This window comes from Podarcis filfolensis (genome assembly GCF_964270895.1).
Source record: "Podarcis filfolensis genome assembly, chromosome: 8".
NCBI lineage: Eukaryota > Metazoa > Chordata > Lepidosauria > Squamata > Lacertidae > Podarcis > Podarcis filfolensis.
The window spans coordinates 76,366,493-76,389,519 of NC_139611.1; the positions used below are offsets into that span (position 1 = coordinate 76,366,493).

General features: G+C 43.5%; 1 long non-coding RNA gene across 1 annotated transcript in view; it reads left to right on the forward strand.

Annotated features, from left to right (window-relative positions):
* LOC310769164 overlaps positions 1-22,458 on the forward strand; it is a 74,769-nt gene extending 52,311 nt beyond the window's left edge. Inside the window, exon 6 of the long non-coding RNA XR_014551467.1 lies at positions 22,422-22,458. This is a non-coding gene — a long non-coding RNA (uncharacterized lncRNA). The remainder of the gene's footprint in view (positions 1-22,421) is intronic.
* Positions 22,459-23,027: the final 569 nt, after the last annotated feature.

Genomic DNA, 23,027 nt, shown 5'->3' on the forward strand with positions numbered 1-23,027 from the left:
TCTGCCAGTCATCTCAGCCAGTCCCATATCGTCTATCACCTTCGTCTGCCACTCTTCCAGCGTGGGTAGTTCTTGTATCTTCCAATACTTTGCTAAAAGAACTCTTGCTGCTGTTGTAGCATACATAAAAAACGTCCTATCTTTCCTTGCCACCAATTGGCCCACCATGCCCAGGAGAAAGGCCTCTGGTTTCTTGTGAAAGGTACACTTAAGTACCTTCTTAATTTCATTATAGATCATTTCCCAGAAGACCTTGATCCTTGGGCACGTCCACCAAAGGTGGTAGAAAGTACCTTCAGTTTCATTACATTTCCAGCATTTATTATTGGGCGTATGATAGATTTTTGCAAGCTTGACTGGGGTCATGTACCACCTATAAATCATTTTCATAATGTTCTCTCTTAAGGCATTACATGCCGTAAACTTTATAACGGTAGTCCATAACTGTTCCCAGTCAGCAAACATAATGTCATGACCAATGTCTTGTGCCCATTTAATCATAGCTGATTTAACCGTCTCATCCTGTGTATTCCATTTCAACAGCAAGTTATACATTCTTGACAAATTCTTAGTATTGGGTTCCAACAGTTCTGTTTCTAGTTTTGATCTCTCCACCTGGAAACCAATTTTCCTGTCCTGTTTGAAAACTTCATTTATCTGGTAATAATGAAGCCAGTCTCTTACTTTTGACTTCAGTTTCTCATAGCTCTGCAATTTCACTTTTCCCTCCTCATGTTCTATAATTTCCCAATATTTTGGCCATTTAGATTCCATGTTAAGTTTTTTCACTTCCTTAGCTTGCATTGGTGACAACCACCTAGGGGTTTTGTTTTCCAACAAATCTTTATACCGAATCCAAACATTATATAGTGCTTTCCTAACAATATGGTTTTTGAAACCTTGGTGAATTTTAACCTTGTCATACCATATATATGCATGTCAGCCAAACCTGTTATTGAACCCTTCCAGATCCAAAATGTCTGTGTTTTCAAGAAGCAGCCAGTTTTTCAGCCAGCAAAAAGCCGCTGATTCATAATACAATTTTAAGTCCGGCAGGGCAAACCCCCCTCTTTCTTTTGCATCAGTTAGTATCTTAAATTTTATTCTGGGCTTTTTGCCCTGCCAGACAAATCTAGATATATCTTTCTGCCACCTCTTGAAACAATCCATTTTATCCACAATCTGCAATGTTTGAAACAAAAACAACATTCTCGGCAAAACATTCATCTTAATAACAGCAATTCGGCCTAACAAGGAAAGTCTCAAATTTGACCATATTTCTAAATCTTTCTTAACTTCTGTCCAACATTTCTCATAAATTGTCTTTAAATAAGTTCACATTCTTAGATGTCAAATTAATCCCCAGGTATTTCACTTTCTTTGCTACCATTAAACCAGTTTCACTATGAAACTTCTCTCTTTCAGCAACTGTTAGATTTTTGTCCAGTACTTTCGTTTTCCGTTTATTCAACTTAAAACCTGCTACTTGACCAAATACTTGTATTAGCTCTAAAACTCTTTTCGTACTAGTGTCTGGCTCTTGTAAAGTTAATACTAGATCATCTGCGAACGCTCTCAATTTGTATTGTTTAGCTCCGACCTGAATCCCTTTAACCAGCTGGTCCCCTCTGATCATGTTTAATAAAACCTCCAAGACAGATATAAAAAGTAATGGGGATATTGGGCACCCCTGTCGTGTCCCTTTTTCAATAGCAAATTCTTCAGTAACCACATTATTTACAATCAATTTTGCTTTTTGTTCAGAATAAATTGCACCTATACCATTCTCAAAACCTTGGCCTACCCCCATCCCTTCAAGATTCTTTTTCATAAAGCTCCAAGAGATATTGTCAAAGGCTTTCTCCGCATCCACAAATATTAATACTGCCTTAGTATTAATATTGGCTTCTAGTAGTTCCATAATATCTATTATGTTTCTCACATTGTCAGATAAATGTCTTCCTGGAAGAAAGCCCGCCTGGTCTTTATGAATCTCACCCACCAAAACTCTTTTCAATCTTTTTGCCAAAATGTCTGCAAAAATTTTGTAATCCACATTAAGTAATGATATAGGGCGGTAGTTCTTAATCTGATTCTTCTCAGTCTCTGATTTTGGTATAAGTGTAATATATGCTTCTTTCCACGATTCGGGTGCCTTCTTCCCCTCTAAAATTTCATTACAAACCTCCTTCAACGGTTGTATAAGCCATTCTTTCAAAGCTTTGTAATATCTGGAGGTTAATCCATCTGGTCCTGGAGATTTTCCCAATTGCATATTTTGAATGGTTCCCTCAATTTCTTGCTCAGTTATCTTCTGATTCAAAATCACTTTACTTTGTTCAGAAATTTTTTGTAATCCATATTTTTAAAGAAATTTTTCTATCTCTTTTTCATTCACCGGCCCTTGTGCATAAAGTCTCCTGAAATAACTCTGAAAACAGTTTCTAATCTCATTTGGTTTATACATGTTCTTTCCTTCAACTTCTAGGCTTGTAACCATATTCAGTTTTTGTCTCTTCTTCAATTGCCATGCCAGAAGTTTCCGACATTTGTGTGCCGATTCAAATGTCTTTTGTCTCATTTGTTTTATTTTCCATTCTATCTCCTGATTCATCAGTTCCATATATTGCCTCTGGTAAAACTTGATTTCTCTCAAAATTTCATGTGACTTTGGCTTAGATCTCAGTTTCTTTTCTCCTTCTTTTTTCCTTTCCAAAATCTTCTTCTTCTCATTCTGTCTCTTCCTTTTTATAGCATTCTGTTGTATTAAAAATCCTCGCATGACGGCTTTACTTGCGTCCCAAATTACTCTTTTCTCCACCTCTGTTCTCAGATTTATCTCAAACTAGTCCTTCACAGCTTTCTGGGCCTTTTTGTACACCTCTTCATCTCTAAATAGGGAGTCATTCATCCTCCATCTGAAGGAACCAGCTGTTGTTAGGTTCATCTCCATCTTTACAGCGTTATGGTCGGAGCAAGTCTTTGGGCAGATTTCCACTTTCTTTATCTTTGGTGCCATCCCACTAGTTACCCATATTTGGTCAATTCTGGTCCAAGTCATTTTTGCTTCAGAGAAGAAAGTTCCCTCCCTTTCAAGAGGGTTCCTTGTTCTCCAAATGTCAATCAGGTTCATGTTGTCTGTCATTTCAAAAAAAGTCTTTGGTAGTCTCCCACCCTTGGAGACTACCTGTCCTTGTGCTTTATCCATATTTGTAGAGACCACTCCATTCATATCTCCCATCAAAATTACATTATAATCCAGATAGTCCATTAATGTCAAATGCAGTTTCTTAAAAAATTCCGACTTCCCTTCATTTGGAGCATAAATTCCTATTATCAATAATTTTTCTCCTTGAACTTGAATTTCAATTGCCAAATATCTTCCTTGTTCATCTTTAAAAATTAATTTAGGGGTCAACTTTTCCTTTGCGTAGATCACCACTCCTCTTTTCTTCACTTTGTCTGACGAAATAAATTCCTGTCCTAATCTTTTATTAATAAGTAATTTTCGATGTACTCTAGTCACGTGAGTTTCTTGCAAACAAATCAAGTCCAATTGTTCTTTTTTTAAAATATGAAAAACCTCACGCCTTTTTCTGGGAAGATTTAGTCCATTACAGTTCCAACTTAGAAATTGCAGAGACATCTTGTTATTTACTTAATTGTTCCCCCAACTGCTCCAAGCAATTCTTCTCCTGTTGGTGTTTTAAGCCCAAAAGATAAGTTTGAGATGTCTGGTACTTCTACTAGATTTGTAGGTTCTGCCGCTTCCTTCAGAAGGTCCTCCTCGTTCCTTTCCAGAAATTGTTCTTTATCTTGCACTGTTTTTATTTTAATTTTCTTCCCTTTGTAATTAAAAGACAGGCCTTGTGGAAACTCCCATCTGAATAGTATGTTATTCTTTCTCAACAGAGTGACCAAGTCCTTGTAGTGAGCCCTCACTTCCAAAATATATTTAGGGATGTCTTTAAATATCTGCACATGAGAATCTTCAATCTCCAGAGCTCTTTGAAAATGTAAATTTAGTATTTTATCCCTCTCCTCCTGAGATCTCAAAGTTATCAAACAGTCTCTTGGGCTCTTTCTGTTTTGTCTCCTGCCCAGTCTAAAAGCAGTTACTATCTTGAATTCCTCCTCTTTCAAATTGTCCTGCCAAAATTCCAAAAACTCTTTTGTAAGAAAGTCTATCAAGTTATCCTTTTCACTTTCTGGAATCAGTCTCAGTCTCAAATTCCTATTTTTCCTCTGTAGTTCCAATAAAGACAGGGCCGCATCATGTTCCTCCAGCTTTTTGCAGACTGGTACTAACTTTTCTGTGTAGTTTCTGCAGAAGTTTTTGCCTCTTCAGCAATCTTTCTAGTTGCCTCATTTTCTTGAACTAATTTGTTTATTGTCTCTGTATTTAAATCCAATTTTGTTGACAACTCTTTCAGCTGTTTGGAGTTCTCTGTGCTCTGATTTGTGAGCGCTTCCAAAGCCTCGTTTATTTTAACTAATGCCTGTGCCACTGGCTCCATAGATAAAGTTGTAACTGCGCCTGCTGCAGCTGGACTTGAAATTGAGCCCCTTTTTTTCTGAGCAGCTTTACTTTTAGCTCTTGTTGTTATCTCTTCTACTGGGCCACTCATGTCCCAAGGTCTTTCCCACGGGAATTACTTTCAAATGGAAAACTCCACCAGCCTGTTCTTTACAGTGAAAATAATAACTGTTTCCCTGCAACCCTCTAGAGGGAGCAGTCCAAAGTTCAAAATACAAAGAAACAAGGATTCCCTTCACAAGTAGCAACCAGTTATCCAATGTTTTCCAATAATAGTACTGTCAATTTGTAACTTTCCAGAGTCCCAAACTTGTAGCAAATAAAGTCTTTACTTTGTAATAAAGGGCAAAGCACCAACTTTGTAGCAAGTCTCTAATGACAGTTCTCAGTCCCGGTGGCTCACTTTCCAGGCAGTCCTCCCCTTCTATGCTTCTTTCATGCAGGTAATACAAATCAAAGTCTTCCCCCCCCCGCCCCTGCCTGCTAAGGGGGGGATTTAAATCCAATGTCTGAGTCCGTCAATTTTAAAGCTGTTTCTGTCAAATTGCAGCTTTCTGTTTCGTTGCTTTAGTTATCATGCAGTCCGGGGAAGGCGGACTTCCTTACTTTTTGCCTTCTCCGTTTTCAGCCAATTTTCGAATATTCTTTTTTAAAGTTGTTGTTCGGTCTTACTCACGGGTAATCCAATTAAGTTCCAAATGTCAGGAAGGAATCGGCGCTCTCTGTCAATGGCGACGCGGCTTCACTCCACGGGCTGGGTAGCGACTCTCAGCACCGCGCTCGCCCGATGCTGCTCCGGAGCCTTTAAAAAGGCTCCTTTGCGGTAAGGGGGGCGCTTAAGGTGCCCACCGAGTCTCCGTGCTCACAGGCTTCTGTGCCTGTGATTTTAGGGGTCCCTGCTTCGCCGTAGCGGTCAGACCCGAACTCGCGGAGCAGTCTCCCTGAGCTGAGCTCAGCGGGAGACCGCCATTGAACGCTGGCGCCGACCAGAAGTCGAAATCCTTATATGGTCTTGTCAGGGAACTGTCATCGGAAGAACCGGTGGTGCAAGGGCTCCCAGAGGTTGAGAGAGACTTATCAGCGGAGGAGGGAACCAGCAGGGGGAGAGAAAGAGCTCCAAGGGAAAGTGAGTCGGAAGGATGGCTCAGAGACAATTCCAGCGAGAACAGCGGGGAGGTTTCAGGACCTCCTATAGGGACACCCACTCCTCGCCGGAAACTGTCATGCAGAGAGTCCAGAAGGCGTGTTTCCGTTAAGGAGCTTTTATGCTGGAAGAAATTCCGTAAACGCCCACTGTCGGATTCTGCCAGCGACTGACGGAGTCATGCTTATGGAGCTCCGTTACAGACAGTGGTTTGTGGACTTAGCCAAACACTGAGGGACTAGGAACTTTACGCACAAGCAGCTCAACATCCCATCACAGCAATCTGACAGTCCCTGAAAGCAGCTTGTGCAGAGAGGCATCATGAGCAACCCAGCTGGAACCGGAGAAGCAGGAGGAGCTGGAGCGGGTCCAAGCCTGGAAGAAAGGTACCGGGTGTTGGAGGTCCAGCTAGCGCTGCAAACGGCGAGGCTCGATGAGAGGAGGGCTCAGGATGCAGAAAAGGCAAAGGCCCCCCCACAAGCAAGAAAGATGCCAGGATTGGTGCAGAAGTTTGGGGGGGATCCCAGGAACTATCAAGCCTTTAGGACAGAGGTGCAGTATGCTCTCAATCTGCAGTTTGATGACTTTCCCGACGAGGAATCGCGAGTGGCGTTTGTGGTTAGCCATCTCGAAGGGGGGGCGAGAGACTGGGTTAGACCCCTGATGGCAGGGCATAATGAAGTCTTGAAGGACGCACGGAGGTTTTTTCGCGCCATGGACCTGATGTTTTCCAGCGACATTGAACAGGGAGTGGTGCGCAGACAGTTGATGGCTTGTAAACAGGGGAGCCGATCTGTCCGTGAGTACTGGACTGAGTTTACCATGTTGATACATAAATTGGGGTGGGATCTATTGGCGGAACCCATTCAAATGCTTTTCGAAGAGGGGCTTTCTTCGGCGGTGAAAGACGAACTTTCCCGGGCGCCCAGGGCAGAGTCTATGGACCAGCTGACCAAATCAGCGCTGACCATTGGAGCGCGCCAGGAGGCGAGAGCCTTGGAGAAGCGGGAAGGGAAAGGGGAGCGTTGGAGGGATTTCCGCATTCCAGAGATTCCGGAGCCAACTTTCCCGCCAGGAGAGCCGATGGAAATTGGAACAGCGCGCGCGCGCGCAGTTTCAAATCCCAGTGAAGGGCGGAAGAAGGAGGGGAAGAGCCCCAAGAAATGTTATCTCTGCCAGCAGCCAGGTCACTTTGCCAGAGTCTGTCCACAAAGAAAGGAATGGCAAGGGATGGCGGGAGCTGTTGGGGGAAAGGAGGAGGAAGTCCAGGAGCAAGTAAAAGCCAATGCCTGGCTGCCACCGTCAGGGCACAGCAGCCAGGCCAAGGAGCAGTAAAAGTGCCCACGCCGGAACCTCCGAGACCAGCCCTAGTGATAGAGGTGTTGCTAGAGCTGCCAAACGGACATCCCTTAAAGATAAGGGCGCTATTGGACTCAGGCAGCTCCTGTAATTTTATGAGCAAGGAGTTTGCAGCAGAACACCAGATACAGACAATCCCTTTAAGCAACCCCTTGCAGGTGACCACGATCGATGGGAGAGAGCTGTTGGGAGGAGAAGTCAGCTTACAGACCGTCCCAATGGTAATGAGGGTGGCCAGGCACACCGAAAGAATAGCGTTCAATGTGGCCACCTTGGGAGGGGCTCCCATTATTTTGGGAATGAGCTGGCTAGCGTTGCATGATCCGCTAGTGGGCTGGCATCAGAGAGTGGTCTCCTTTGGGTCAGCACATTGCCTAGAACATTGCAAAGAGGGCAAGGCTCCGGAAGGGGCAAAGGCCTTTCTAGCAGCAACGGAAGTAACGGACAAAGGAAAGGTGCCCAAACAATACGCTGACCTGAGCAATGTCTTCAGCGAAAGGGAAGCAGACAAACTACCACCGCATAGGCCCTTTGACTGCCAGATCAATCTAGTCCCTGGGGCCCAGCTCCCGGTGGGCAAGCTGTATGCCATGTCAGACAGGGAAATGCAGGAGTTAAGGGAGTTTATTGATAAAAACCTGAAGAGAGGTTTCATCAGAGAGTCCAGAGCGGTGGGGGGCAGCCCAGTGTTTTTTGTGGACAAAAAAAACACGGATAAATCTAGGCTTGTAGTGGACTTCCGGGCCCTAAATGCAGTGTCGGAACCAGTGGCTTTCCCCATGCCCAGGATTGATGACATTTTGACCCGGGTGAGGAAGGGAAAAATTTTCACTAAACTGGACCTAAGGGGGGCATACAACCTGATACGGATAAGGAAGGGGGATGAATGGAAGACAACAATGTTCACCCATCTAGGGGCTTTTGAATATCTCGTTATGCCCTTTGGATTACAAGCAGGCTCAGCATGTTTTCAATCGTTCATGAACCACGTCCTGGGACCTCTGCTCTACAAGAATTGTGTGGCCTTCCTAGATGACGTATTAGTCTATTCAGAGAATGAGGAGCAGCATGTAAAGGACGTCAGAGAAGTGTTGAGCTGACTGCAAGCAAACCAACTGTGGGTGAAATTAGAGAAGTGTCAGTTTCACACCAAGGAGGTGGAATTCCTGGGGTACCGCTTGTCAGACAAGGGATTAGCCATGGATCCAGGCAAGGTCCAGGCGGTACTGGAATGGAAGACACCGAAAACGAAAAAAGATGTGCAAAGATTCTTAGGGTTTGGGAACTTTTATCGGAAGTTCATCAAGAACTTTGCCCACTTAACGGCTCCCATCACGGACTGTCTCAGCAGCAAGAAGAAATTTGTTTGGACGGCGGAAGCGGAGCAAGCATTCGAAGAATTGAAAAAGGCCTTCGCTTCGGAAGAACAACTCCTGCATGTGGATTTACAAAAACCCATGAGAGTGGAAACTGACGCATCAGACCGGGCGGTGGGGGCGGTGCTTCTTCAGCCGGGGAAGGATAAGTCGGAGTGGAGACCGTGTGCCTTCTTCTCGCGGAAGTTAAACAAATCCGAGAGGAACTACACGGTATATGACCGAGAACTACTCGCCATTCACGAAGCGTTCCGGAAATGGAGACACTTACTAATTGGTGCACAACACAAGGTGCAAGTATGCACGGACCACAAGAATTTAGAGTACTGGAGAACGGCACGAGTGCTCAACCAACGGCAAGTGAGATGGGCACAGGAGTTCTCCAAATTTTATTTTGAAATTTGCTATGTGCCAGGCCCAGAAAACGTCAGGGCGGACGCTCTCTCACGCAAACCAGAGTATTTGGAGGGGGAGGGAGCACCCGAAGAGAGACATATCATCCCAGAGGACCGCTGGGTGTGTGGGGCGGCGTTGGTGGGGCAAAGGGAACTGGTAGAGGAGACGGAGAATGATGAATACGCCCAGAATAAGCTCCGAGGTCTAAGGAGGGAGGGAGAAAACCCCGGAGGTTTTGAAGAAAGAAACGGGGCATTGTATTACAAAGGGGCACTATATATACCCGAAGGCGAATTGAGAGGGAGAGTACTCAAACAGCTGCACGACAGCCCCACAGCAGGGCATTTTGGGCAACACAAAACCATGTGGTTGGTTACCAGGGAATTTTGGTGGCCCAGGGTGAGGGAAGATGTAAGGGAGTATGTAAGAGGGTGTGACCAATGCCAGCGAGCCAAGGGAGAAAGGCGGGCGCCGGCGGGGTTATTAGAACCGTTGCCCACACCAGAGAGGCCATGGGAGGCGGTATCGATAGATTTTATGACTGATCTGCCGAAATCCAAGGGGAAAACCGCCATCCTGGTCGTAGTAGACCTGTTAACTAAGATGGGCCACTTTGTAGCTTGCTCACATGCAGTCACGGCGGAAGAGACAGCTTAATTGTTTGTAGAACATATTTTCAGACTGCATGGCGCCCCCTTGAGGGTGGTCTCAGACCGGGGCAAACAATTCACGTCCAGGTTCTGGAGGAAGTTCATGAGCTTACTGCACGTGGAGGTCAATTTTTCGACTGCCTGGCACCCAGAAACCAACGAGCAGGCGGAAAGAGCAAACGGTATCCTCCAACAACACCTGAGGTGTTATGTCAATGACAGAGAGAACGATTGGGTGGAAAAGTTGGCGCTGGCAGAATTTGCCTACAATAATGCGGAGAATGTGTCCACCGGGATGAGCCCCTTTTTGGCTAATTATGGGTACCACCCCAGGGCATTTCCAGGGGGAGGAGGGGAGAGATGGAGCGTCCCAGCTGCAGAACATTTTGTAGAAGAAATGGAAGCGATCCATCGTCAACTCCAACTCAACTTAGAAAGGGCCAAAGAACAATATAAGAAGCAGGCAGACAAGAACAGAAGGGAAGGTGAAACCATAAGGGTGGGGGATCAGGTGTGGCTGTCAACCCAAGGAGTGCCGTTCAAGGGGGGTTGCAAGAAATTGAGACCCAAAAGATTGGGACCATTTGAGGTCATTCAACAGGTTAACCCCGTGGCTTTCAGACTCCGGTTACCGAACCACATGAAACTGCACCCAGTATTCCACAGGTCATTACTGTCACCGTATAGGGGGGGGGGAAATGAAGGGGTTTCCCCACAGGGACCAGTCTTAGAAGAGAGGGAAAGCAGCAACCATGTGGCGGAAATCCTCGACTCCAGGTGGAAGGGTAATCAGGTGGAGTATTTGGTAGCGTGGGAAGGGGAACCGGAGTCAGAAAACACCTGGGTAACGGCAGAGGAAGTCAATGACGAGGTCTTGATCAAAGCGTTCCATCAAAGGTTCCCCAGGAAACCTCAGTCAGTAGCGAGGTTCCGGAGGGAGTACTTTGGCACCACCGACGAGGAGGAAGAATTGGAAGGATTCACGGGGTCTGAGTTGGAAGAAGGAATAGATTCCGATGAGGATGAGTACTTAGAAACCCGAAACAGCAACCGGTGGAGGAAAATGTTCGAGACTTCGGAAGATGAGGGAAGTTCTTTCAGGGGTTTTGCTCCCTCACCTCCAGCAGAGGAAGGGAGGGGAGGGGGTGAAGGGGGCCCTGGAGGGGAGGTGGATGTCAGGGAACTGTCATCAGAAGAACCGGTGGTGCAAGGGCTCCCAGAGGTTGAGAGAGACTTATCAGCGGAGGAGGGAACCAGCAGGGGGAGAGAAAGAGCTCCAAGGGAAAGTGAGTCGGAAGGATGGCTCAGAGACAATTCCAGCGAGAACAGCAGGGAGGTTTCAGGACCTCCTATAGGGACACCCACTCCTCGCCGGAAACTGTCATGCAGAGAGTCCAGAAGGCGTGTTTCCGTTAAGGAGCTTTTATGCTGGAAGAAATTCCGTAAACGCCCACTGTCGGATTCTGCCAGCGACTGATGGAGTCATGCTTATGGAGCTCCGTTACAGACAGTGGTTTGTGGACTTAGCCAAACACTGAGGGACTAGGAACTTTACGCACAAGCAGCTCAACATCCCATCACAGGTCTCAAGCAGAGTGCCAGGTGTTGGAACACAAAACTCACTGAGACACTGCTTTCTCTAGGTTTTCACCAGGGCAAAGCTGATCCATGTGTGTTTGTCAAGGAGGAGGGGCAAAACAAACTGTATTGTTTATGTTTTGTTGATGATCTTCTGATGTTTTGGAAGAATCAGGCTTTCTATCAAAGCACCCTAGCTCAGCTGAAGGAGCACTTTGACATGAAGGATCTTGGTGAGGTATCCAACTATCTTTCTCTGCAGGTGGAGAGGGACCAAGCAGGTAATTTTCTGGTACACCAAACACAGAAAATTGCTGATGTATTAACCAGGTTGAATTTGGTTGATGCAAACCCAGCAGACACACCGATGGTGACAGGTTACCAGGTAGATGGTACTGCTGAAGCGTTTTCTGACACTACGCTGTACAGATGCATTCTAGGCAAGTTGAATTTTATTGCTGGATGTTCAAGACCTGACATAGCTGTAAGCACTAACCTGCTTAGCAGACATGCTAACAATCCTACTGTTCAGGATTGGAAAGCTCTGAAGCGCATAGCCCGTTATTTGAAAGGGACTATGCACTACAGGCTGAGGTTCACCAGTCAGAAGACTGGAGGTCTTGAAATCTATGCAGATGCTAGTTTTGGAAGTGACACCACGGATGGTACAAGCACTTCTGGAGTATGCTACATGTACAACCACTGTTTGTTTGTTTGACTGGCTGTGCAAGAAGCAGACGACAGTGAGCCTAAGTTCCTGTGAAGCAGAACTCAATGCTCTGTCATTTTCACTCATGGATTGTGAGTGGTTGATGCAACTGTTTAAGGACATCGGAGTTTCTGTGAAATGTCCTATACAAGTGTATCAAGACAATAGATCCTGTTTGGCTTTGCTGAACTCAGAGAGTTGCAAGCAAAGAACCAAATACTTGCAGATTAAGCTACATCGTGCAAGAGAGTGTATTCAGAAAGGACTCATTCAGGTGTCCTACATGCCAGGAAATGAAATTCCTGCTGATCTATTGTCTAAGGTTGTTAACAGAGAACAACTTAAGGTTTACGTACAGAGGTTGCAATTGGGTTGAACCACAGGTACTACAGGTTACACGGAAAGGGGGAGGCTGTTAGGATATTTCCGTTCCACCTTAAAAGGGAGCAGGCTTTGTGAGTCACAGAGTCTGCTTATTTCCTGTTCACAGGAAGTTTATGTTTTCTATTGCTTTCGTTTCTCTGTGCCTGAACACGCAAGCAGGCAGTCATGTTTTTTCTTTGTTCTGACCAACGCTGAATAAACTTCTAAATTATACTCTCCTGCATGCAACTTTCGCTGTGTGAATTCTGCTGATAGAGCGTGCATCAGCCCAGGAATGTGGCAAGTTATTTCTGGAGCTCGTGTCGCTAATTGCTGATACTGCGTGTCTACGGGAGATCGATGGACGTCCGGAGACGACGTGGGGCCATGATGGGCTTTATCTCCCTGGCAGTATCCCAACACTCTCAAGGGGTGGAGAGTCAGGCAGGACAGGGAGGCAGGCATGAGAAGAAACTATGCAAAAGAGGGACCTACTGGGCAGTTACATTTCTGCCAGAGAAGGGAGGGGTTGCCTTCCCAACCCGGCCTCTTCTTCTTCTTGCCCCTCGAAGCAGCACCATGCAGGATCAGATCATCCTTCTAACAGGTGGGAGGATCTGATCCTGCACAGTGCCACTGCCCAGCCATATTTTTACTGTATGTTAAGATATTGTTAGGGATGCGGGTGGCGCTGTAGTCTAAACCACAGAGCCTAGGGCTTGCTGATCAGAAGGTCAGCGGTTTAAATCCCTGCAACAGGGTGAGCTCCCGTTGTTCGGTCCCAGCTCTTGCCAACCTAGCATTTCGAAAGCATGTCAAAAGTGCAAGTATATCTAGGTATCGCTCTGGCGGGAAGGTAAACGGCATTTCCGTGAGCTGCTCTGGTTCACTAGAAGCGGCTTAGTCATGTTGGCCACATGCTCCCTCGGCCTATAGAGCGAGATGAGCGCACAACCTCAGAGTCCGCGACTGGACCTAACAGTAAGGAGTATCTTTACCTTTAAGATATTGTCCCTTTATCCAAGTGATATGAGATTCCAGGGGTACCAGGCGTGGTTTAACCCTGACTCTGTGTTTCCTTTGGGACCATAATACACAGCAGACACTGTAGAGTCTATATGATATATCAGTTATGTATAAATATATACAACCTGAAACCTATGACGAAGGCTTCCACAACAAGACGTTCTGTCCCTCTCATGGCTACACAGGTAGCAGCCTCCATACCTTTGCTGTGCTGCTGTGCTAATCTGCTATTTTAATGACCCACTTCCCCAAAATGGTCACTTCAGAAGTAGATTGCTTTTGAAATAAGTCATGTTAATTTCCTAAGATTTAGAGACACTTGTTGTTGTTTAGTCGTTTAGTCGTGTCCGACTCTTCGTGACCCCATGGACCAGAGCACGCCAGGCACCTCTGTCCTCCACTACCTCCCGCAGTTTAGTCAAACTCATGCTGGTAACCTCGAAAACACTATCCAACCATCTCATCCTCTGTCGCCCCCTTCTCCTTGTGCCCTCCATCTTTCCCAGCATCAGTGTCTTCTCCAGGGAGTCTTCTCTTCTCATGAGGTGGCCAAAGTACTGGAGCCTCAGCTTCACAATCTGTCCTTCCAGTGAGCACTCAGGGCTGATTTCATTAAGAATGGATGCATTTGATCTTCTTGCAGTCCATGGGACTCTCAAGAGTCTTCTCCAGCACCATAATTCAAAAGCATCAATTCTTCGGCGATCAGCCTTCTTTATGGTCCAGCTCTCACTTCCATACATCACTACTGGGAAAACCATGGCTTTAACTATACGGACCTTTGTTGGCAAGGTGACGTCTCTACTTCTCAAGATGCTGTCTAGGCCTGTCATTGCCCTTCTCCCAAGAAGCAGGCGTCTTTTAATTTCGTGGCTGCTGTCACCATCTGCAGTGATCATGGAGCCCAAGAAAGTAAAATCTCTCACTGCCTCCATTTCTTCCCCTTCTATTTGCCAGGAGGTGATGGGACCAGTGGCCATGACCTTTGTTTTTTTGATGTTGAGCTTCAGACCATATTTTGCACTCTCCTCTTTCACCCTCATTAAAAGGTTCTTTAATTCCTCCTCACTTTCTGCCATCAAGGTTGTGTCATCTGCATATCTGAGGTTGTTGATATTTCTTCCGGCAATCTTAATTCCAGTTTGGGATTCATCCAGCCCAGCCTTTCGCATGATGTATTCTGCGTATAAATTAAATAAGCAGGGAGACAAAATACAGCCTTGTCGTACGCCTTTCCCAATTTTGAACCAATCAGTTGTTCCATATCCAGTTCTAACTGTAGCTTCTTGTCCCACATAGAGATTTCTCAGGAGACAGATGAGGTGATCAGGCACTCCCATTTCTTTAAGAACTTGCCATAGTTTGCTGTGGTCGACACAGTCAAAGGCTTTTGCATAGGAATTTGGCCTAAGTTAATTAACCCAGCGGATAAGTAAAAAAATAAAAATCTGGGCCAAGAATACAAACTTCAAGATGCCTTTATAACATTCCCTATGCATGATTAGCCTGTGAATGATCTATTTCAAGCAATATAATTGTATACCTAAGGTCATGAACAGTTAACTTTCTTTAAGAATAAAAAATATTGGTTTTTCCATTAACAATATTTTTCTAACAATTTTCCATATTTCCATATTCCCCCCTACCCTTCCCTCATATTTCCATTTGGTTTTATTTCCATATTACTCACCCTGCGTTGTTTCCCAAAACTTCCCCCATTCATATAATCTTACTTTTTGTTATATACAATTGTGTTTGTTTATTCAAACCCTGCCAGTGAGTCCAATTCTTTATGTTGCTTCTTCATATATGCTGTAAATGGTTCCCATTCTCTTTTAAAGTCTTTGTTATCCTTTACATGTAATTTATCTGTTAATTTTGCCAGTTCTGCATATTCCATAAGTTTCCCTTGCCATTCTTCTTTCGTTGGTATTCCTTCTGTCTTCCAAGCTTTTGCTAATATAATTCTTGCCGCTGTTGTTGCATACATAAATAATTTCCAATTTCCTTTTTTTTAATCATGATCTAAAATTCCTAAGAGGAATGCTTCTGGTTTCTTAACAAAAGACTTTTAAAGCATTCCCCCCCCCCAATTCATTATATATCATTTCCCAATAATTTCAAACCCTTTTGCACTCCCACTACATACAATAAAATGTACCATCTTTTTCTTTACATTTCCAACAGGTTTTATATCCCTTTTTATACATTTTTGACACTTTCTCTGGCATAATATACCATCTATACATCATTTTCATATAATTCTCTTTCAACAAGATACAGTCTGTAAATTTTAAATTCAGCTTCCACATCTTTTCCCAATCTTCCAGTTGTATATTATGACAAATCCTGAGCCCACTTTATTTGTGCTGACTTTACCATTTCATCCAGCGTTTCCCCATATAACAGAAGATTATACATTTTTAAAGTAATTTCGTTTCACTCTCAATTATATTTTTTGAAAGTCTGATACTGTGTAGCTGAAACTTTTTTTATTGTCTTCCTTAAACTGTTCGTTCAATTGTCTATGATGCAGCCAACTTTGCAATGCAGTCTTTGGTTCCTCATATTCTTTCAGCTTTAACCCTTTTTCAGTCTCTATTAATTATTCTCCGTACGTAAGCCAATTTCCTCTCTTACTAAGAGGTTTTAATGCTAATGCTTGCACCGGCGAGAGCCACTGTGGAGTTTTTGGTTCTAAAAAATCTTTATGTTTATTCCATACTTTTATAAGTATGGAATAACTTATATACTTTTGTTAATATTTCCTTCATTATGGAAATTGGGCTTGCAAGCTGTTCTTTAAAAGTTCTTATAATACTTTGCTGATAATCCATCTGGTCCTGGTGATTTACCCATCTTTATTTGACTTACTGCATCAGGAATTTATTGGTCTGTTATTTGTGTATTTAAGAATACTGTCTCCTCTTGTTTTATCTTTGTCAGATGACTCTTTTTTCTATATTCTTGTATGTTGATTATATTTTCATTTCCTCTTTTATACAAATTCTGAAAATATTTATAAAAAGCTTCCCTTATTTCTTTTGTTTTATCCAAAACTTTCCCATTGGAGTTAATTTTACCTATGTAGTTCATCTGTTGATTTTTCCTTAGTTGCCATGCTAGCAACTTTCCTGGTTTATTTGCATGCTCGTTTTTTTAATTTTTTCATGCTATTTCATCATTTGAATACTGTGATTGTAATAATTTTATTGCCTGTTTTATTGATTGTTTGTTTGGATTTTTTCCTAATTCGTTTCCTTCTTTGATATGGCATCCAAAATTTCCTTTTTCTTTGCTTCCCTGGCTCTTTTTTTAACAGCATTTTGTTGTATTAAAAAACCTCTCATGACCGCTTTACTAGCGTTCCATACAGTTTGGACTTTTGTTTCTTCATTTAAATTCAATTTGAAATATTCTTCTAATCTTTCTTGTGTGTTGTCTACTAGTTCTTGGTCGTCCAATAAGTCATCATTAAGTCTCCCACCTATTTTATCCAGGTGTCCTCCTAAATGACCCTTGAGCTGCTTCTGGTCAGTCTTTTAATTGACATAATAAGCACTGTCTAAGCTGGCAGTTATTATTTACTATTATTATTTATTGAATTTATATACCGCACTATAACCAGAGGCCAAAGGGCGGTTCACAGAAAGTGACAGATGGCTCATTGCTGAAGAGCAGAAAACAGAGAGATTCTCTGTACAAAAATAGGACACTAAGGGGGGGCCACTAGGTGGCGCATCGGAAGATGGCTGACAATAACATCTCTCCGACCCACACGAGGTAATTTGGAGGCTATGATGGGGGTAATTAGCTTCCTTAACCCCCCCAGGATTGTGGGGGGGGGATGGCCTTTGCCTGCTGTGCCCTATACCACCCCCGAATTTGTGGGGGTGGGGGCACTAGGCACAAAGCCCTCCTGTGGGATTCCGGCACTCCTGGACGCCGTCCCTGATTCACGCCGCTAGTTGCAAGCATCTTCAAAAGAAACAATTTGGACGAGATAAATTGCACATGCTTCAAGGAAAAAGGGGAGTGAAGACTGCTGACAGAAGAGATCTCTGATAACAAGACAAGAATAAAATATGAGAAGATACGTCAAGATACGGTATGACTGAGGGGGGAGGGGGAAAAAAACCTGCCTTCCTTTTTCTTATGTGATTTAACAAGAATCCCCTCCCCTAATGAGTCAGAAACTAAGGACTTAAGCTGTGGATTTAAGGCTGTGTGGAGATAAACTTTCGAACCAAAGCAATGTTTCAAGATGAAGCTGGAAAGCTAAGAGTTTTAGAATGACGCAGTTAAAAATGCCGTCGCCATTTTGGGAGGCATTGTTGGAGCTCTTGGGTCTGGGAGGAGAAAGTGAGAAATAGAGTTGTTTACATATCGTGGATCAACTTCTCGGTGGGACTTAAGAGCGACAAATGCCAAATTTATGATGGAAAGAGCGATGTTATCTACAAAGGAGATATATGGAAACCATCTGGACTTAGTGGAGGAACGGGAAATCCACACAGGATTATTATTTTGCTTATCGGCTTAAGGAGACTAACAGAAGAGATCGTAAAGGAAAAATAGAAATTATATGAACAAGATATGATGTGGAAACACCAAGATAAGACTGGATAGAATTATGAATTTTGTTTGGACTGATTGGGACTGATTTGGACATTAACGCAGTAATAAGAAGATGATCTGAATCCCCCTTTGGATCTTGAAGTATGGGTTCCCCCAACAAAATTTAAAAATTTGGCTTTGTAATTTGGAATTTATGTGATGTGATTTAATTTGATGTGATTGGCCAGTTAATAAAAATTATTATTATTTTTTTAAAAAAAGGACACTAAGAACGTATAATTTCAGAGAGGCTACACCGTAATTGATGGCATGAAAACCTTCAGAGAGAGTGAGAAGGAAAAGAAAGTTCACACTTGCCCATCCCACTTTTGGTAAAGGTCATTCATCTCAGAGACCAATGGTGACTTTGTCAGAAGATCAGTCCTGAAGCCAGATTGTGTCTATGTCATATTATATTCAAGATTATATGCAGTTGCCCCACCAAAACTGTTAAGTTACAGGGTGGATTCCATTACAGTCATAACCTTGTGTTGCGTTATGTTCATGTTGCGTCTTTTCAGCTTCTGAGCGCAGCAAACCAGGAAGTGTATACTTCCGGGTTTTGTTGTACGCACATGTGCAGAAATGTCCTGTGCACTTTGTGCATGCACAGAAGCGATCTGCACGCTTCACACATACACAGAAGCGCTCTGTCACGCTCTGCGCTTGCACAGAAGTGTTGCTCTAGTTGCAGACTTTTCGGGGTGCAAATGGCACCACAGAATGGATCATGTCTGCAACTAGAGGTGCCACTGTAATATAACACACGGATACAAAAACAGACAACTAACAAGCTCACTATACTTTTGATATTGGCAGTTCCTGATCGCAACATGATGGCTGAAAATGGTCTGCAGTGCCCATCCTGCTTCTCCAATGGAAAGTGTGAAAGTGGGAAGACCATCAACTGCCTTGAGAATGAGACCCAGTGTGTTGATTTCCAAGGAGCTCTTAATGGTAACACTGCTACTCAGACAGGAAAAAAGGCCTAGTCATTGGCTGGGTCACACAGACTTCCTCCTGCTCTCCCTCCCTCCCTTTCCCTTAAATGTTGCTGGATAAGAGAGAGGGATCATATCTCTCACTGACCCCAATCTGCACTCTTTCTTTGTGTTTTGCCTTCCTGGGCTGTGTCATTTAACTCTCATAATGCTACTTGCTTGTCCAGAATGAGGATTCAGAGCCCTTCTGAAAAAAGTAAATGCATTCATTGCTTCACCCCAGTTGCAATTGGATCTCTCCACCACTGGGATGCAGTCCAGGACAAAATGTGTCCTTCTTGCTCAAAAAGCATATTTATTATGTAAAAAGAATGTAATATTTTTTCTTAAATTCTATGACAGTGAACAGTATCTGGCTAAGTCAGACTACTGGTGCACGGATTTTAGGTGTGCAACAGAACTTCTGCACTCTTCCACCTGTATGTGCTCTGTATCCTCCCAATATATGCTCCACAGAATTGGGAAAACTCCCAAAATGGATTTAGGGGATAGACAGGAGGAGGGAGAAAGGGAAGAGATACTCTTTTTCCACAAGCATACATCATTTGGCTGATGTCATGATTTAGCTACATTCGTAAAGATAAAGCACTTTATAAGTGTTATAACACTGTGAAACCAGATTCAGGTAGGCAGCCATGTTAGTCTGACGCAGTAGAAATATATATATATATATATTTTAAATAAAATTGTCCAGTAGCATCTTAGAGACCAACTAAGTTTGGACAATACTGGAATATCTATATCTATATCTATATATCTATATCTATAGGTAAAGGGACCCGTGACCATTAGGTCCAGTCATGCATGACTCTGGGGTTGCGGCGCTCATCTCGCTTTAATGGCCAAGGGACCTGGCATTTGTCTATAGACAGATTCCAGGTCATGTGGCCAGCATGATTAAGCCGCTTCTGGCGAACCAGAGCAGCGCACGGAAGCGCTGTTTACCTTCCCACCGGAATGGTACCTATTTATCTACTTGCACTTGACGTGCTTTCAAACTGCTAGGTGGGCAGGAGCAGGGACCGAGCAACGGGAGCTCACCCCGTCACGGGGATTCAAACCACCAACCTTCTGATTGGCAAGTCCTAGGCTCTGTGGTTTAACCCACAGAGCCGCCCGTGTATATGTATATGTATATGTATATGTATATGTATATGTATATGTATATGCATATGCATATGCATATGTATATGTATATGTATATGTATATGTATATGTATATGTATATGTATATGTATACACACACACACACTGTGAAACCAGATGGCGTTGCGGAGTCCTGTGTTTCGCCGATGGGTTTTACAACACATTTTTTAATGAATCACTTTTTTGATGTGTCTAAATCTTGCCTTTGAGGAATAATGCTGTTTGGAGGAAGGCAAATTTGCCAAATCCTTCCTTCCTGAAAAGAGGGGATTTGGAATGAACAGGGGAGGGGCATGTGGCTGATCTGCCCCAGGAGGGTAGAGGCAGAGTCCAGGCCATTTGAGCTGCCATTGCTCTCATTTCTTCCTGATCATCCATCTCCTGCCCTTTACAGCTTGGGATTTGCTAGTGTCTCTCTTGAGGGCTGAATAAGAATTCTGACGGGAGTTCCTGATTGGCTCTTGGGATTCCCCCTTTTCACCTACTTCATGTTAGATGTAGTTAACATGAAAATAGAAATGGTAAAATAAAAAGAGGATTCTCTGGATGCTTAGATCACAGTGTGGGGCAATGAGGGAGCCTGAGTTAGCATCCAATTGTTTGAGAGACAATGGAAAAATGAAAGACAACTCCAGCTGTTGGGATCTGCTAATCAGACCTTAATTGTCCCAGGCACTGGTTTTAAAACAGCATCTCCCCCCCATCTCCCCCTTTGTCCCTCCTCTAATTCCTATTGGTTTCTTTTGACACCTAGTTCATAGCTTACTCCTTGGCATGTTAATATGGGTGTGCCCAGGGTGTGCTTTGATATCCATGAGGATCTTTAATGAGGCTCCAGAACATGCCCAGATATTTTTATAACTATCCTAGTCCTTTTAAGTTACCCAGCCCCTGTACCGCAGAGCCTAGGGCTTGCCGATCAGAAGGTCAGTGGTTCAAATCTCCGTGATGGGGTGAGCGCCCGTTGTTCGGTCCCTGCTCCTGCCAACCTAGCAGTTTGAAAGCACATCAAGTGCAAGTAGATAAATAGGTACCACTCTGGCGGGAAGGTAAATGGCATTTCCGGGCACTGCTCTGGTTCGCCAGAAGCGGCTTAGTCCTGCTGGCCACATGACCCAGAAGTTGTACTCCGGTTCCCTCGGCCTACTTAGTGAGATGAGCGCCACAACCCCAGAGTCCTCCGCAACTGGACCTAATGGTCATGGGTACCTTTACCTTTATAAAACTCTCACTCTTAGGGTCACTCTAAATCTTTATCAGACACAAAATATCTTGTTCACACTATCCTAACAAAAAACATTTCCCTTTGTTTATTGATCCTTTCATATGCAGGACCTGGGCTATTCATCTCTCAGCAGGCAAAGCAATAGTAAATTCAAAGACAGCACTTAATTGGATTACAAGCAGTTTACACTCCTTTACATGATACAAAGCAAGGACAAACTTTCAAAAATACTACAGTGTTAATACACAGCTATTTCAGAAGCACATTGCAAGTATTAAGTTAAAGGAAACATAGCATTTATAAACATAATTAAATTAACATAACATAATAAAAAGAAGGACACTTTTGCATTATTTTTTGGAACCTCACACAGCTTTTTTAGCTGCTGCATCACACTGTTGACACATGCTAGGTTCACACACTCAAGGCTCACACACCAGAGAGGGAGTGTTGTTTTCAAATTTTGCTGTGTGGCCACAGCATGTGGCTTTTCACATGTCCAGGAGATGGCAGGGATAGAATTCCTCCCATTTTATTGCAACTCACCTGCCCACAAGAATTTGATTTGGTTAATCTAGTTAATTAAGCCTGCTTTCAGATCCTCTAATCTCATTATATTTTATAACTATAACCTGTTCATTAATAATCTTGATGTCTTGAGAGTCCTTTGGGTATGATAGCGATTTTAAATTACATTTGAGTTACTTTTTTACCTGAACTTCTAATGTTCAAAATTTTGTATATTCATGTTCTGATGAAATTATATTTTTCAAATTTCTTAAATATGCACATTTTAAAACTAACTTATTAAAATTCTCATTCACCATCACAGACACAATCTCCTAGTTCCTGGGCAAAGGACTAATGTCAACATTTCTTTCCTTTTATCCAGTTATCCACAAGCTCTACAATGTCACTTTCCAAGTTTTCCAAGGTTGTGCAACAACAGATTTTTGTGCCATTAAGGAAAAAAGATCTTTTATCGGAACTGGGATATATTTCCTTAAGGTTGTCAAAGAAAGATGCTATAATGCTTCACGAATCTCACACCAGCTTGAAAATGAAGGGTGAATGGGACAGTGTAGACCTCCTCCTTGTGTATTCCAAAATCCATGGCAATGAGGAAGGAGGATTGGAGGCCTAGTGGTGAAATCCAGGACTGAGGATCTCTGTTTCTTTCTTTTTTTGCATTTGGAGGAATAAAGGGAAGCAAGGGGCAGAGGAAAAGGGGTCGTGATGTGGGGATTGTGGATTCTACCTGCAAAGAACCTCGTATTGTATCATTAAAAAACAGTTAAGTTTTCATTATGATCATTACAATGGAAAATAAAATGCCGGTTCTCAGATGTTGTAAACAAAATAAGTCTTTTTTTTTCTTATGGGGTATCCAAGAGCCCAGATAGAGTCCTTACATAGGTTTCCTACTGGTAGGAGAAAATAACAGAGGCCAACCAGCGAATAATGAGAAGCAAAGCAGCAAGTAAGCTTGATCTTTATTGTTCTGTTGCAACAGAGTGCTCCCTCACACACAGGAAAGGAGGAGGGCCCAGAACGCAGGTGTGTCCGCCCTTATATATACATTTTAAATTGCCCACCCTGGAGTTCAAGACCACCCCCAGAAACATCATACATACATCACAGAAGGGGCGTAGCTCAAGACCACCCCCCAGACACATCATACCTACATTACAGAAAGGGTGGTCTACAGCAGAAATCTGAGTGCGTTATTTATCTCCTGTCATTGTTTATCTCCTGTCTGGCAGGCTACCTGTTTAATGGTCACTTGATTGGATTGCCTGGGGAGCCTGGCCACTCTTTTGTAATGATAAATACTTAGTTCATGAGCCAGGTCCCAGGCTCACACCCTATTCATATCTTAAATGTGCCCTAAAGACAGGAT